General features: G+C 41.7%; 1 long non-coding RNA gene across 1 annotated transcript in view; it reads right to left on the bottom strand.

Moving 5' to 3' along the window:
* Positions 1–2,068: 2,068 nt before the first annotated feature.
* LOC117980271 (uncharacterized) overlaps positions 2,069–15,692 on the bottom strand; it is a 28,791-nt gene continuing 15,167 nt past the window's right edge. Inside the window, exon 2 of the long non-coding RNA XR_004671517.3 lies at positions 2,069–2,223. This is a non-coding gene — a long non-coding RNA (uncharacterized LOC117980271). The remainder of the gene's footprint in view (positions 2,224–15,692) is intronic.

Below are 15,692 nucleotides of genomic sequence, written 5' to 3'. Positions count from 1 at the left end.
AGGATTTATGTGTGTGTTTCTACCCACCCCACAATTTTAAGAGTAGCTAAATAATTAAATTAAAAAGTTTAATTCTTTAGAAAGAAAAATCTCAATCACATCTATTAAGTTAATAAAAAAAGTTATAAGAAAAAGCATTGTCCCATATAGTCCAGAAATTACTATGATGTTTTAAAATATGTATATGACATATAGAATCTGACATTTTTGGAGTGGAATGTATGACTACCTAGTGTAAAAATTTTGAGTGATGTTTGAAATTTTTCACTTGTCGTTCTCTTTTCTGTTTTTATTTTGAGATGGAGTCTTGCTCTGTTGTCCAGGCTGGAGTGCAATGGCGCGATCTCACCTCACTGCAACCTCCACCTCCCGGGTTCAAGCAATTCTCCTGCCTCAGCCTCCTGAGTAGCTGGGATTACAGTCGTGTGCCACCATGCCCAGTTAAATTTTGTATCTTTAGTAGAGATGGGGTTTCACCATGTTGGTCAAGCTGGTCTTGAACTCCTGACCTAGTGATCCGCCCGCCTCGGCCTCCCAAAGTGCCAACACTCATCACCACTCTTGCATCTCAGAAAAAGTACAAGAAAATATGAATGAATATTTGTTAGCTGTTTGGCGGAGTAAACACATTATATGCTTTGAAGCAACAGAAGAAATCACAGAGAACAATTAACAGACTTTATAAAAAACTTTACACTTCTGTACAAAAATAAAATAAGAAGACATAGGGAAATATATTTATAGTATGTGTGCACATATACACACACACCAACCAGAAATAGAGTGAATATATGTAATTACATAATGGAGTCCCTCAGAGTGGAAAAATAATTTATGTTATATTCATACAGCGGAATTTAGTTTAGCCATTGAAATGAATAAAATGGATCTTAAAATCTGTCAAAATGAGTTTTTAAAAAGCAAGTTGCAGGATGCTAAGTTTAGCATATTATCAGTCATATAAAGTTTAAAAACTAATGAATGTGTGTGTATGTTTATGAGTGTGTGAGAAAAAGAGAGAGAGAAATATAGAGAGAGATGACCAAGGACTAAAACTATTAAAATGTGGAAGGGAAAGATGTAAAGCAACTGTAAGTGGTAAATTACCTCTGGAGGAGAGGGTGGGAAATGGTAACTGGGAAGGTTACAAAGGGAGCTTTAAATATATCTGTTACTTTTCCATATGTCTGAAATATTCTGTAATTAAAAAAACAGGACTTACAAGTTGCTAAGGAAGAACTCCTAAAATTCCAAAATATGTATGTAAAAACAACATGACTAAACAATTTATAGGAAAGGAAATATAGAAAAATGTATAGCCTCCTTAGTAATCAAAGAAGATTAAAATGAGACACCAATCATATCTATTAAACTAGTTTTAAAGGTTTTTTACAAGAAAAAACATTGTCTCATGTACTCCAGAAATTAGTATGATGTTTTAAATATATATACAAGATATAGAATCTTATATTTTCAGAGTGGAATATATGACTATCTAGTGTAAAAATTTCAAGCAATGTTTGAGATTTTTCACTTTTTTCTTTCCTTTACAGTTAAGACCACACTCGTCACCACCCTTGAATCTCAGGAACAAATATTTCTTTTAAAGAACTTCAAACTTTCTGGAAAGAAAGGAGACTCGTGAAAGTAGCTAAGGACAGAGTCTAGATGTTTACCAGATAACCAACTCAGTACTTACATGCTCCTCAAATAAAACTTCTAATTAATTCTCAAATATCCACCAAATCCTCAAACTTTTCCCAAAACATTCAAGACAATTCATAATCCTGCAAATCAAATCCAGACTGTGCAGAGCCCCACCCCCAATTCACCCATTAGCGGGTATCAGCATGCACATGCGCGCGTGCACACACACACACACATCCCAGAGTTTACTTGTGGTTTTGTTTTTAAGGACATGTCAGTCAAGACAAAGCTCGTCTTTTGTGAAACAGCAGGGCTCTTCCACAACAGGGCCTTACTCTAACCCCCCAGCGACTGTCATCAACACTTCACTTTTTCCGTTTGTTTTTCAAAAGAATGGTCGGGCATCAGTGCAATAGAGATGTCGAGGCAGCGGGAGGCATTTTTATTTTTGTTTTTGTGTTTTCACAAGGGAGCCCTAAATACATTAAATTTCTGGCTCTCCTCAGTTCCTGAAGCTGTTTCTTTGGGACTCCATTCTTCTGTGAAGTTCTTCGTCCTCTAGCTCCTCCCAGGTGGCTAAAGAGAGAGAGAGCAAAGAAAAAGTTGCACTTCCTTATAGAATCTAAATATTTGAGTTCCTGAGTAAACGGAGGCATGTTTGTGTGACAGTTCTCACCAGTTCATTCCTAGTGGTGATTTCAAGCTAAAATAAAAGAGAAGTTAGCGGTTTGCAGGTTCAAAGATGTCTAAAAGAGAATGGCCAGAATGTATATATGGATTTAATAGGAGGATTCAGGATACCAGAGGGTGAGTAAGGAAGATCTAAGGTGCTCTGAAGCTGAGCCAAGAACTCAATGCAGTGCTTCACTTGAGAAACCCTTGCAGCTCAAGTGAGGAACAATGGATGGGATAGTAAGAGCCAACTCTCCCAGAGGCTGTGCCATGGGCCAGACACTACACCAATAACTTTATGTGGATTCATTCATTTGGTCTTCCCAAAAACCTGTGATGAAGATAGCATGATCACTCCCATTTTACAGATAAAGGGACTGAGGTCCAGGGAAATTACACAACTAGCACAGGACTGCAGAGCTGGAAAGCAACAAGGCAGGGCTTTCACCAGGCACTAGGCATTTCAGCTAGAAGCCGTGCTCTAAGTTCCTATGCTGGAATCTCCTGTATTTGACCAGAAACCAGATGGGAAGAGGAGAAAAGAGAGTTAAGCTGAATGTTCTTGGCGAATTACTCCCCAGTATCTTTTAGTTCAGAGCACGGGTTCAACACTATGGCATTTACTCTGTGCCCTCGTTGTAAGTTGTAAGGAGCTTTGGGGATGCACGGGTGAAGAGAGCTTGCACTATGCTCTCCAGGGCCGTGCACCCCAGAGAGATGGACAGATTTATATATATATATATATATATATATATATTTTTTTTTTTTTTTTTTTTTTTTTTTTTTTTGAGACAGAGTCTCACACTGTCACCTGGGCTGGAGTCCAATAGCGCGATCTCAGCTCACTGCAACCTCCGCCTCCCGGGTTCACGTGATTCTCCTGCCTCAGCCTCATGAGTAGCTGGGATTACAGGCGCACACCACCACACCCGGCTAATTTTTGGTATTTTTAGTAGAGATGGGGTTTCACTATGTTGGCCAGACTGTTCTCGAACTTCTGACCTCGTGATCCACCTGCCTCAGCCTCCCAAAGTGCTGGGATTACAGGAGTGAGCCACTGTGCCCGGCCATATTCAGAATATTTTTAACATACATTTAAAATTTTAGAACAGTTTTAGATTTACAGGAAAATGACTGTAGTTCCCATATGCTTTGCATCCAGTTTCCCCTATGATTAATAACTCACATTAGTGTGATATATTTGCTACAATGAATGAACCCACGATACATTATTATTAACATTATTATTAACTAAAGTCCATAGTAAATTTTATTCAGTATACTTTATTTCCTAGTTTTTACCTAGTGCCCTTTTTCTGTTCCAGGACTCCATCTGGGGTAGCACATTACATTTAGTTGTCATTTCTCCTTCGGCTCCTCTTGGCTGTGACTGTTTCTCAGACTTAAATTGTTTTTGATGACCTTGACAGTTTTCAGGCATATTAGTTAGTATTTTGTAGAATTCCCCTCAATTGAGATTTGTATGTTTTTCTCATGGTTAGTGATATGTTTGGTTGTGTCCCCACCCAAATCTCAACTTGAATTATAATCCCCATTATCCCCACATGTTGTGGGAGGGATCCAATAGGAAGTGATTGGATCATGGGCACAGTTCCCCCATGCTCTTCTCATGATAGTGAGCTCTCACAAGATCTGATGGTCTTTTCTTTTCTTCTCTTTTCTTTTTTTTTTTGAGACGGAGTCTCGCTCTGTCACCTAGGTTGGAGTGCAGTGGTGCGATCTTGGCTCACTATAACCTCTGCCTCCCGGGTTTAAGTGATTCTCCTGCCTCAGCCTCCTGAGTAGCTGGGATTACAGGCACCCGCTACAGCTAAATTTTGTATTTTTAGTAGAGACGGAGTTTCACCAGGTTGGCCACGCTGGTCTTGAACTCCTGACATCAGGTGATCAATCCGCCTCGGCCTCCCAAAGTGTAGGGATTCCAGGCCTGAGCTGCTGCGCCCAGTGACTTGATGGTTTTATAAGGGGCTCTTCCTCCTTCACTCAGCACTTCTTTCTGCGCCTTATGAAGAAGGTGGCTTGCTTCTCCTTTGCCTTCTGCCATGATTGTGTTTCCTGAGGCTTCCCCAGCCATGCTGAACTGTGAATCAATTAAATTTCTTTCCTTTATAAATTACCCAGTCTCAGGCAGTTCCTTATAGCAGTGTGAAAACAGACTAATACAGTTAGACTAGGGTTATATGTTTCTGGGGAGGAAGACCTCAGAGGTAAAGTGCCATTGTCATCTCATCATGTTAGGATACACACTACCAACATGACTTACCACTGTTGATGTTAATCTTGATCACCTGGCTAAGGTAGTATCTGTTAGGTTTCCTCACTGTAAATTTGCTTTTTATTCCCTGTGTTTCCACACTGTACTCTTTGGAAGGAAGTCATTAAGTGACTTCTCACACTTAGGGAGAATAATCAGGAATTTTGTTAGCCAATTGTTAAATCTTTGGTAGCTTGAAGTCAGCCATGGTGGGAATATTTACATCATGGCAATCAGCAAACTCTGCAGATCTGGGCTTGTTCTGGGGAGCTGGTTTCCTAGCCCACCACTGCATGTGTGGCTTGGGCTGTGTCTCAGAAGATGATAGGTGGGCAGGTAGAGAGGCATTTGGATCAAGTGGCTCACATGGTATAAATGAACTCTGGGAGGCAAGAGGGAAGGTGCTGTGCTTACAGGACATTGATTGGGATTAGAAGAGGTTTGGCACAGACATATAGCCACCTGGGAACCACACAGAAACCATAATCCAGAGGGTTTTAATGTAAATAGGGTTGGAACCTTAAAGGACCTACCTTTGTTTTTTTCTTTCATAGTAGTAATAACTACCATTTATTGAGTGCCTACTATGTACAGGTGCTTTTTAATATATAAAATTCCTTTCAATCACCACAAACCTACGGGGTGGATATTGTTATCCCATTTTACAAATAAGAAAACTAGAGTTAAGTAGCTTATTCGAGAATACAACCAGCAATCAGCAAAGCTGAGATTCAAACCTCCTGTGTAACTCCAGCCACACTGTTCTCTCTGCTTAATTTACTTCCTTCTTCCAGGAGCATTGGGTTACTAGTAGGATCTGTTTCAAGATGGTAGAATGGCTATTGATGGTGAGATTCCAGGACTTGATTAGTGATGAGAGTGCCATTTGCTGTTCAGGACATTCCATCACCGTTCATGCTCATGGAAGTGCATGAGAACCGGGACAAGCACCACTCTGTAGACTCCAGAGGTTTCACTTTGGGTCAGGCAAACTATATTGACATTGTAACTTCTAGTCTTCCAGACAAACTATCCACCTTAGTAATGTTTTATTTTTCTTGTGGGTGTATCGTTAAGGGAGCAGAAATTATGATACCCCTAAACTTTGTATCTTAATTGAACTCTGTGGTATCTTTATGATTTAATTTAATAGGTGACTTCAGCCATTCTTTTCCAAGGCAATTTTTAAGAAGCAGACTTATAGAAACTCTGGACTACAATTCATCATTAGAGTTTTTGTTAACTCTACAAAACTGTATGATCTACATGCATACTGAACAAATGCATATAACATGCAATATATTTCACTTAAAAAGCTTAAACATAAGAATCACTTAGAATTCATGTCATATTTAAGGCACATGAAATGCTACTTGATCTGTTTCCATTTGAGTCATTCAGGGAGTTTAAAGCTATTTTAGGATAAATAATCTTAAAGAAGCTCTAGAAGGTTTGAATGGGATTTGCTTAAATAACAGAGAATATTATATTGCTTTAGTAAACTTTAGTTACTATTTTTAACTAAGACTTCATTGGTCTTATTAAGGTCTGGGTAATATTAGAAACTGTTGTTAAATGATGGTACTGCTATATTGACTCTCTCCCTCTCACATCATTGAGGCTCTTTAAACTGTACAACTAGCGGTGGGGTGGTGCAAAAGTTACATTCAAGGGAATTTTGTTTTATTTGGTCTACTTCCCTTAACTTCCCTGTCCCCAGTCCCAGCTGCCTCTTTTACTCAGAGATCTGGCCTGAGATGATTGGACCAAGAACAAACACCTGCCCCAGTGGGGAGCCCATTTATAGACCGGCTGAGCTAATCTTCCTCCCCAGAGCATTTATGTTTGGAGAAAGAGAGACTGAGTCAGCCTGCTGATGGATGGTGATGGACCAAATAAAGGTCATACGGAGTCAGGGTTGGAGTCAGTCCATAAGCAAGTTGAAGTCATGAGGGGGTAGACCACGGGAAGCAGGAGAAACTGCTCTGTACAGAGAAATGGGAGAACAGAGAAAGAGCCCCAGTTCAGGTCCCTGTGGCCAGATGTCACTGGCTTTCTGGCCCTGGATGCCTGTGAGATTGCTTGTTATCCATTGTATTAAGCTCTCTAGGTGGGTTTCTCTCACTTACAACCCAAGTGATTCCAGACTAAGACAACTCCATACACCAAATGGCAAATACAGGCTACCAAATAGTTCCCCACCTCTTCGGTATCACTACCAAGTCACCCAGACTTCAGAGGTCTATGGGGCAACATAGGGATACATGGAGGAATAGGCAGGATGGAGGAAATGAGTATACAGGACACTTTTCCTTATGTTTTATGGTTTATAAATGCCCAACTCGCAATTTGTCATTTTCTGTTAGCATTTTCCATGTGTCTCTTTCACCTGCAATCTTGTGGGCCAATCAGTATGTTCTGCCCAGATCAGGGTTCAATGTCCTCAACATGCCACCGCCAAGTCATGGGCCCAAGTCTTGAATGTCACACTCCAGCAGGGCAGTCTCCTCCTCTGCTTTAGACAAGTGATGCCTGAAATAGAGTTTTATTTATTCGATACATATTTACTGGCTGCCTGCTATGGCTAGATACTGTGCAAGGTGCCAGGGATACGGCAATGAGCTAATGGCATATCTCTTACTTGCATGGACTTATATTGGTGGGAAGGGAGTACACTCACAAATGGACACTATGAAAAGTATAAGCAGGACAGTTTGTGATGGTAGGGGTCAATGAGAATCCTACTTAGATGGGTTGGTCAAGAAAGGCCTCTCGAGGATGAGAAAGAGCCAATCATGAACAAATTTAAAAATAGAAGAAATGACATGCACAAAGACCCTGTCACAGGAAGGAGCTTGGAGGCACCAAGAGATTGAGAGAAGTGAGAGAAGGCAGAGTGGTTGGCACATGTGGTCTCTCCGATACACACCCCTTTGGTGCCTGCGGTCCCATACAATTTTCCTCTTTGCCTGAGGTATTAGTCTTATCTGGATATTTGTCCCCATGTCTGTTGGTTGGACCTGCATGATCTCTCTCCTGTTCCACCTCTCCTCTCCTGTCCTGCAGCTGCTGGTCTGCTCAGGCTTCCTACTCACTCACCTGGTCTATTGCAACTGCCTTCTAACTATGTGGGCAGTGACTTTGTCCTGTTCGCTCTTGCAGCTCAGCATCAACTGTCTGTCATTAGTAGGTGCCTAAAAAGTATTTGCTGAATGAATGAATGAATGAAATGTCTGGTCCAGTCTTCACCCCTGTGTCCCGCATCTCCATTCTGCATCCCTGTCTTGCATGCTACTGTCAGGATTATTGCTCTAAGTTAGAGATCCAATTATCTCACTTACAAACCTTCTGGTGGTTGGCCCCCATTGTCACATGACTAAAATCCTCCATATTGCCTTCATAGGTCTTCAGAATTTGATCCTAATCTGCCTTTAAGGCTCATTTCGCAAACACTAAACACAGCCACTCTGAAATACTGTCTGTTGGTGACACCATGAACTCCCTCTGCTTGCAGTTTGTTCCCCCTACAGGGTTTGTCCACCTGCCATTCTTCAAGCTTCAGCTCAAAAGTCACCTGCCTTTCATGTCCCTAGTTCCACTTTTTCCCACTGGAGACAACTCACCATCTCTACTAAGCTCAGAACAGTTTGTTCCTATTGCTCCTACAGCCTGGATTAGCCATGAGTTTGCACTGGTCTTTCTCTCCCGAGAGATGGCAAACTCTCTCAGGGCCCAGGAGCTGCATCTTACTCATCTTCGTGACCCCAGTTCTTAATACAGAGGCACGTGTGAAATTAATAATGACAGCAAAAAATCTACTGAGTGCTCGCAACATGCCAGCCTATTTTACACAATTTGCTCTCTAATCCTCAAAATAATCTTAGGAGGCAGGTCATATTGTGGTTCCTATTTTAGAACTGAGGAAACTGAGGCTTAGAAAAGTTAGAGAAATTGCCTGGAGTTGCACAGGTAGCAAGCAATGGCAGAGCCGGATTTAAACACAGATAGTCTGACTGCAAAGCCCACAAGGGGAACATGACAAAGTGCTGTATGCCACAGTGGCCCCTGACTGCTTCTTAGAATCACCTGAGGAACTCTGAAAACTCATCCATGTCCCAGCTCCATCCCACAACAACAACAACTGAACTACTGGACTATGAAAGCACTAAACTGGGGCATAGACAGTTTTGAACCCTGACCATAAGTATGACCTGGAGCATTTGTTAAAGGTGTAGATCACCACACCTCTCTTTCAGATAATGCTGTTTCAGCGGATTATGGTTGAAGCTTGGCAACTTGTGGTTGACAAGGTACCCCAGGTAATTCATATCTTAAGGGAAGTTAGGGAAATAAAGCTAGAGAGTAGGTTGCAAAGTCATTTAAGTAGGTCTCTAAACATTCATCTGTCTATGATGGTAGAAAGACCCTGTGGAGGATGTTTGACTGTTTCATCATGGGGCTGAGCTGAAGAAGATGAGTAACACAGTAAATTGGCACGGCTCTTTGGGAACCCTAAGCTGAAATAGCTAATAGCACTACACAAGTATACATCTTCAAAACCGTCCACTGATAGTGCTGCAACCAAAAAACAGTATTTTGATGGTACTTCTTTGTCTTGAGCATTCTATATACTTTAGCCAAAAACTGAAAGAGAGGCCTCGTGATCCTTTAAGAAGTGTGGAGGGGGATAACACAGCCCCAGGGAAGTACAGGCTGAGGCCTTTTCCACCTACTTTCCTGGGGCCTCCTGAACTCCACCTGCCAACACACATACACGTGAACACATGTACATACCTACACCTACCCACACACACAGGTGGCAAAGCAGATCACTTCCTTGATTTCCTTAAGTATAGACTTAGTAAGCACCAGGTGGGATACAGCCACATTGCCTGTCCTTGCCTCCCATGGCTGACTCTGTTTTCCCTTTCTGATATTTTTTGGCTCTGTGTCCCCACCCAAATTTCATCTTAAATTGTACTCCTATAATTCCCACATATTGTGGGAGGGACCCAGTGGGAGATAATTTGAATCAAGGGGGTGGTTTCCCCCATACTGTTCTCATGGTAGTGAATAAGTCTCAGGAGATCTGATGGGTTTATCAGGGGTTTCCGCTTTTGCATCTTCCTCATTTTTTCTTGCTGCTGCCATGTAAGAAGTGCCTTTCACCTCCTGCCGTGATTCTGAGGCCTTCCCAGCCATGTGGAACTGTAAGTCCAGTTAAACCTCTTTTTCTTCCCAGTCTCGGGTATGTCTTTATCAGCAGGGTGAAAATGGACTAATACACTTTCCATGGTCTCCTGCCTTATCACTGGCTGTCTGAAGTCCTGACCAGCTTGTTTCTAAGCTATTTCATGATCATCATTTTGATCCACTCCATTTTCTGCCTTCTGACTGTTGTGTTTACTGACCTTTACCAAGGTTGAAAAGAAAACGCCTGATCTTTTACATGCAATGCATAGAACTGGACTCCTGAATCCAAGAAAAATATCTTCCTTGCTGCTCTCTTCTCTTTCCTCCATTCTCACCCCAAGAGAAGCCCTGAATCTATTTATGAATAACATTCAGGTTCTACAACTTGCCCTGCCAGAATAATCTTCCTAATGGGAAATACAATGGGGCCTCCCACTGACAAAGAAGACCACCCCATCTGCAGCTAGGGACAAGAGACACTCCCAGCCCAGATGTAAAGAAATGCAGCAGATCATGGCTTTGTGTCTATTCATTGCTTATTTAATATTTGAGCATCTTTTTCTAAAGATATTTCTATTGAACTCACTTGTGGTGTCACCATCTGGAAAATATCAAGCCTCACCCCACTGAGGTAAACCCCTATTGCGTATTTTTTCCCTTTTATGTGAGCCCAGTGGGCATGGAATGTGTATCTCTATGTTTAGCACAGTTCCTCGCCAAGGCAGCTCTCAAGCACATGACACTCTCTAAATAAATCAGTGTTGTGTAGACCCATTAGCAAGCCCTTCCCAATTGATGCTAACAGAACGTTTCAATGAGGCTCTCAGGAGCCTCCATGACTTCTTGATGTGAGGTCCTTTTACATTTTAAAGTGACAGATTAGAGTTTTAAGAGAGAGTAAGCTGCTAAGAACTCATTGATTTCATTAAAACCAGTTTTTAAATTGGGCCAAATCTTGTCCCAGGGTCTAAAATCAGATTTCTGTCTAAGCCCACAAATAAAGGGTTTAGTCAGCTCTCAAGGACGCAGGCCAACAGGGCAAGCAGTGTGCCACAGACAGTTCAACTAACGGAAATCTAAATCCAGCCATGTTAGGCAAGAGGGTTGATTAAGATGAAAATTTGTATTCGGGTGGAGAGAATGCTCAGATTTTGTTCAGTGTGTTTATTATCCTTGTGTTTTGAAAGGTGTTAATAAAATTAATTTCCATTCTCTGGGTGTTCATAAATGGCTGGTGCAGAGAAGTATCTAGGATGTGGTCTAATTGGCAGAAGGAAGATGAGTCTTCATTGCAGATAAGGCAAAAGTGAATAATATTTAACTGTCCAAAAAATTTTACAACTTTGTGCCAGGGCATATGGTTACTAGAGAGAATACAGCACCCCGACCTTCCTCACAGGAACACACTACCCAGCATGTTGAGTTAGCCTCAGGTAGAGATGATATAGGGCAACTTACTATGTCTTATAATAATGTGTTTCTGACTATTGTTTTAAAATTACCCAAACATTTGGTGATAAAACTCATTTCCCCACTATGCTTAATAAGGACTACATAGAGGCACTGAAAAAAGTGATTCTAGGTAAAAAGGACAAAAGTGAGATTGAGTTAGGGAGGAGGAAAGGAGATGAACCCGCTCCCCTTTTGACCTGAATTATCACAGAGAGGCGATTGTGAAGCTGTTATGGAGTGGCTTACTCTCACAAGAATGATCCTCCTGCAGGCATTCTCTTCCCTCTCTACCAGCACAGCCTTAAATTTCAAAGGCAAAGCCTCATGTGAGTATAATAGACAGGTTTGCCTACTCAGATCCCCCAGCAGGACAGGGGTCAGTGCACAAAGTTGTTAGGTAGCGCCTTTACACGTCCATTCTCGTCGTCCCACACCTCCCCACAGACCTCACCGTGGTGCATTTCCAGCTCCCTTTGAGAGCCCCTTCTGTGTTATCACATCCTCATTATTCCTGCCATTTGCAGTGGCATGTTGCTCTTTTTCAGGCCATTTGGCAGTTCATCTGGTATGGAACCTGGCAACAATTTACCATACAGCAGGAGATGATATCAAAAACCATTCTGTTGACATAGGACTGAGACAGTGTTAAAATCCAGATATGATATTAAGTCATCTGTTCATCATATATAAATTGAGGGGATGAATTCTGCTGGTTTGCTTGCTGTCCCTAAGATAATTAGATATGTCAATTTTAAAAAGTATTGTCCAGCCTGGGCAACACGGTGAAACCCCATCTCTACAAAAAATACAAAAACTAGCCAAGTGTGGTGGTGGCACCTGTAGTTCCAGCTACTGGGGAGTGGGAAGGGTAGTTGCTGAGGAGGGAAGATTGCTTGAGCCTGGGTGGTTGAGGCTGCAGTGAACCGGGATCATGCCACTGCACTCCAGCCTGGGTGACAAAGCAAGACCCTGTCTCAAAAAGTAAAATAAAATAAAATAAAATAAAATAAAATAAAATAAAATAAAAAGTATTGTCCTAGCACAGATTTTGGACATTCCAGAATATTGAAGTAAAATAACATTTCTCAAAAGGGAAGTGACCCAAGTGAGGATATCATATGCATTTCCTCTTTTCTTTAGCAAAAAGAGCTTTTGTGGGGAAAACAGCAGGTGAAATGAGATTTTTCGCCAGGAGACCTTTAGGAGTAACACACTCTGTTCATAAGCACACACTAAACAAGTACTTCAGGGTTTGTATGTGCTAAGGAAGGTGTTGGGTGCCTGAACAGAAAGAGGTCTGAGCCACGCTTGCTCCTTCTCAAGGATCTGGAAGAACAGTGTAGATGACTGACAAGCCAGCAAGTCATGACCTCACAGTGTAGACAGTGCTGGAACAGAGGTGTGTGCAAGTACACTGGAGGGCCTGAGGAGGAGTGACTAAGGCTGCCTCACAGGAAGCAGGGAATAATGAAAGATGAGGCATTTAACCTTGTGTCCTGCAACGCTGTTATACTGGCTTATTAGTTCCAGAAGTTTTATATTGATTCTATGGAATTTTCTATGTACATAATCATGTCATATGGAAAGACAGTTTTATTTTTGCTTTTCCAATCTGTATACTTATAATTTCTTTTTCTTGTCTTACTGCATTAGCTAGGACTTCTAGTACAATGTTGAAAAGAGTAATGAGCGGGAACATCCTTGCCTTGTTCCTGATCTTAGGGGGAAAGTTTCTAGTTCCTAACCATTATACATGATGTTAGCCATAGGCTTTTTTTGTAAATGTTCTTTTTCAAGTTGAGGGAGTTACCCTCTATTCCTAGTTTGCTGAGTTTTTATCATGAATAGGCACTGGATTTTGTCAGATGCTTTTTATGCATCTATTAATACAATGTGATATTTTCTCTTTAGCCTCTTGACGTGGTTGTATACATCAATTGATTTTTGTATATCGAATAAGCCTTGTTTACTTAGATTAAATCTCACTTGATCATGATGTATAATCCTTTTCATATATTGTTGGATTTGGATTGCTAATCTTTTGTTGAGAAATTTTACGTCTATGGTCATAAAGATATTCATCTGTTGTTTTCCTTTCTTGTAGTGTCTTTGTCTGATTTTGGTATTAAGATAAGGTGGGCCTCATAGAATTAGTTACAATGTATTCCCTCTGCTTCTGTCTTCTGGAAGAGATTGTGGAGAACTGATATCATTTCTTTCTTAACTATTTGGTAGGATTCACTGGTGAAACCATCTGGGGCTGGTGCTTTTTTTTGGAATATTATTAATTATTGATTCAATGTCTCTAATAAATTTGGGCCTATTCAGATTATCTATTTCTCCTTATGTGGGCTTTGGTAGTTTGCATCTTTCAAGAATTGATCTATTTCATTTAAGTTACCAAATGTATGGGCCTGGAGTTGTTGCAGTATTCCTTGGTTATCCTCTAAATGCCCACAAGATCAGCATGAGATTAGTAGTAATCACTCTTTTTTTTTTTTTTTTTTTGGGAGGGGATGGAGTCTCACTCTGTCACCCAGGCTAGAGTGCAGTGGCGGATCTTGGTTCGCTGCATCTCCTGGATTCAAGAGATTTTCCTGCCTCAGCCTCCCGAGTATCTGGGACTACAGGCACATGCCACCATCCCAGGCTAATTTTTTGTATTTTTAGTAGAGATGGGGTTTCACCTTGTTAGCCAGGATGGTCTCGATCTCCTGATCTTTTGATCCACCCACCTTGGCCTCCCAAAGTGCTGGAATTACAGGCATGAACCACCATGCCTGGTCTAATCACTCCCTTTTTATTTCTGATATCAGTAATTTGTGTCCTCTCTCTTTTTTCCTTGGCTAACCTGCTTTTCTGTTTTAGATTTCACTGATACTACTCTAAGTTTTATTATTTATTTTCTTCTTGCCTTTGGCCTAAATTGCTTTTGTTTCTCTAGTTTCCTAAAAGATGACACTTCAAGACACTTAAGTTCAGTATCTTAGTCTGATACCTTTGAGAAGCTGACACCAATGTGGAATTAAACATCTTTATTAGGGAAATTACGTGTGAGAGAAACCTCAGACCTTCAGACCACTTTGCAAGTCTGCTCCTGAGTAAAGAAGAGAGGAAAGGAAGGTTGGCCTTAGTAGAAGGAAGGTTTAGCAAGGGTTTCAAGGAGTATTCAAGCCAGAGTTGACTGTTAGAAAGTTGTGTGTCTCCTAGGGAAAGTCCTGCCTTCATATTCTGCCAGGCTCTGTTAATAGCTGAGAGCATCCCTTGGGAAGCATGGCCTTAGCCCAGATGCAGCAATGGATTTCAGAGCATACCAGTTGGGGCTCTTGGTCAGTTATATACCCTCAGCAGGAGGGTACCTCTGAGAGGTACATTTTCACGGCTAACATGCCAGGTCTTGAAAAAGGGAGAGAAGGAGTCAGAGGCCCCTAGAGCCATGAGAGAATTCAGCATGTTTGAAATAAGTAAATCTGTGGGTGGGAGATTGGACTGTGATAGGAGGGACAAGGGATTAGTGTGATGTGGGCCTTTGAGGAGAACCAGGGCTGGGACCTGGTGAAAGGCCTTGTAGGCCATGGTGAAAATTTTGGATTTTAACATGAAGGAAATGAAGAGCTATTGAAGGATGTTTCAGCAAGGACGTGCCAGCACTGGATTGGATCATGTGTAGAAAGAGGATTCTGACAGCAGTGTGGAAGACTGAGTAGGGGACAGAGGGTGGAGGTGGGGAAGACTGGAGAGGAGAGATGCTGAGGGCCTGAACCAAATAAGTGGCAATGCAGGGGGACCAGACCTGGGAGTTCTTTAGGAGGCAGGAGTGACATGACTCAGGTGTGGGATAGAAAGGTGTAAAATGAATCCCAGACATTTGACTTAGGAGACCTAGGAGAAGGAGAGATTCACTGAGGAAGAGAATTACAAGAGGGGCAGCAGGTATGGAGGAGCAATCAAGAGTTTGGTCAGTTTGGGACACGTGGTTTCTGAGGTTCCTCTGTGCAGCAGGCATTTGTATACATGGTCTGGGACTCAGGTCATTGCCTGGACTAAGCATAGAGGCCTGAGAACCATAGGTATTTAGGTACACTTTAAAGCCATGAGTTTGACTGAGACTACCCAATTACAGGATGTAGCTTTAGAAGAAAAGGTGGCCAAATACTGAACTCCAAGGAACCCAAGAGTGCAGATGGGTGGAAGAAGAGGAGTCGGTTGAGGAGACTGAGGAATGGTTAAGTCAGTGGGAGAACTGAAAGGGTGGTGTTCTAAAAGCCAAGGGAGAAAAGAACTCTGAGGGGATGTCATCAATAGTGTCAAATCCCACTATAGGGAAGCCAGTAAGCTGAGGATGGGGAAGGGTCTGCCAACTCTCCACTGTAGTATATTATAGGTTTAATTGTGGCCCCCCCACCCCCCGCAAATATATATTGTCTTCTTTTTTTTGAGGCAAGGTCTTGCT

The sequence above is a fragment of the Pan paniscus genome, chromosome 4 (genome assembly GCF_029289425.2).
Source record: "Pan paniscus chromosome 4, NHGRI_mPanPan1-v2.0_pri, whole genome shotgun sequence".
Taxonomy (NCBI): domain Eukaryota; kingdom Metazoa; phylum Chordata; class Mammalia; order Primates; family Hominidae; genus Pan; species Pan paniscus.
Note: the sequence above shows the minus strand (reverse complement) of the source record. Positions and strands in the feature narration are given on the sequence as shown.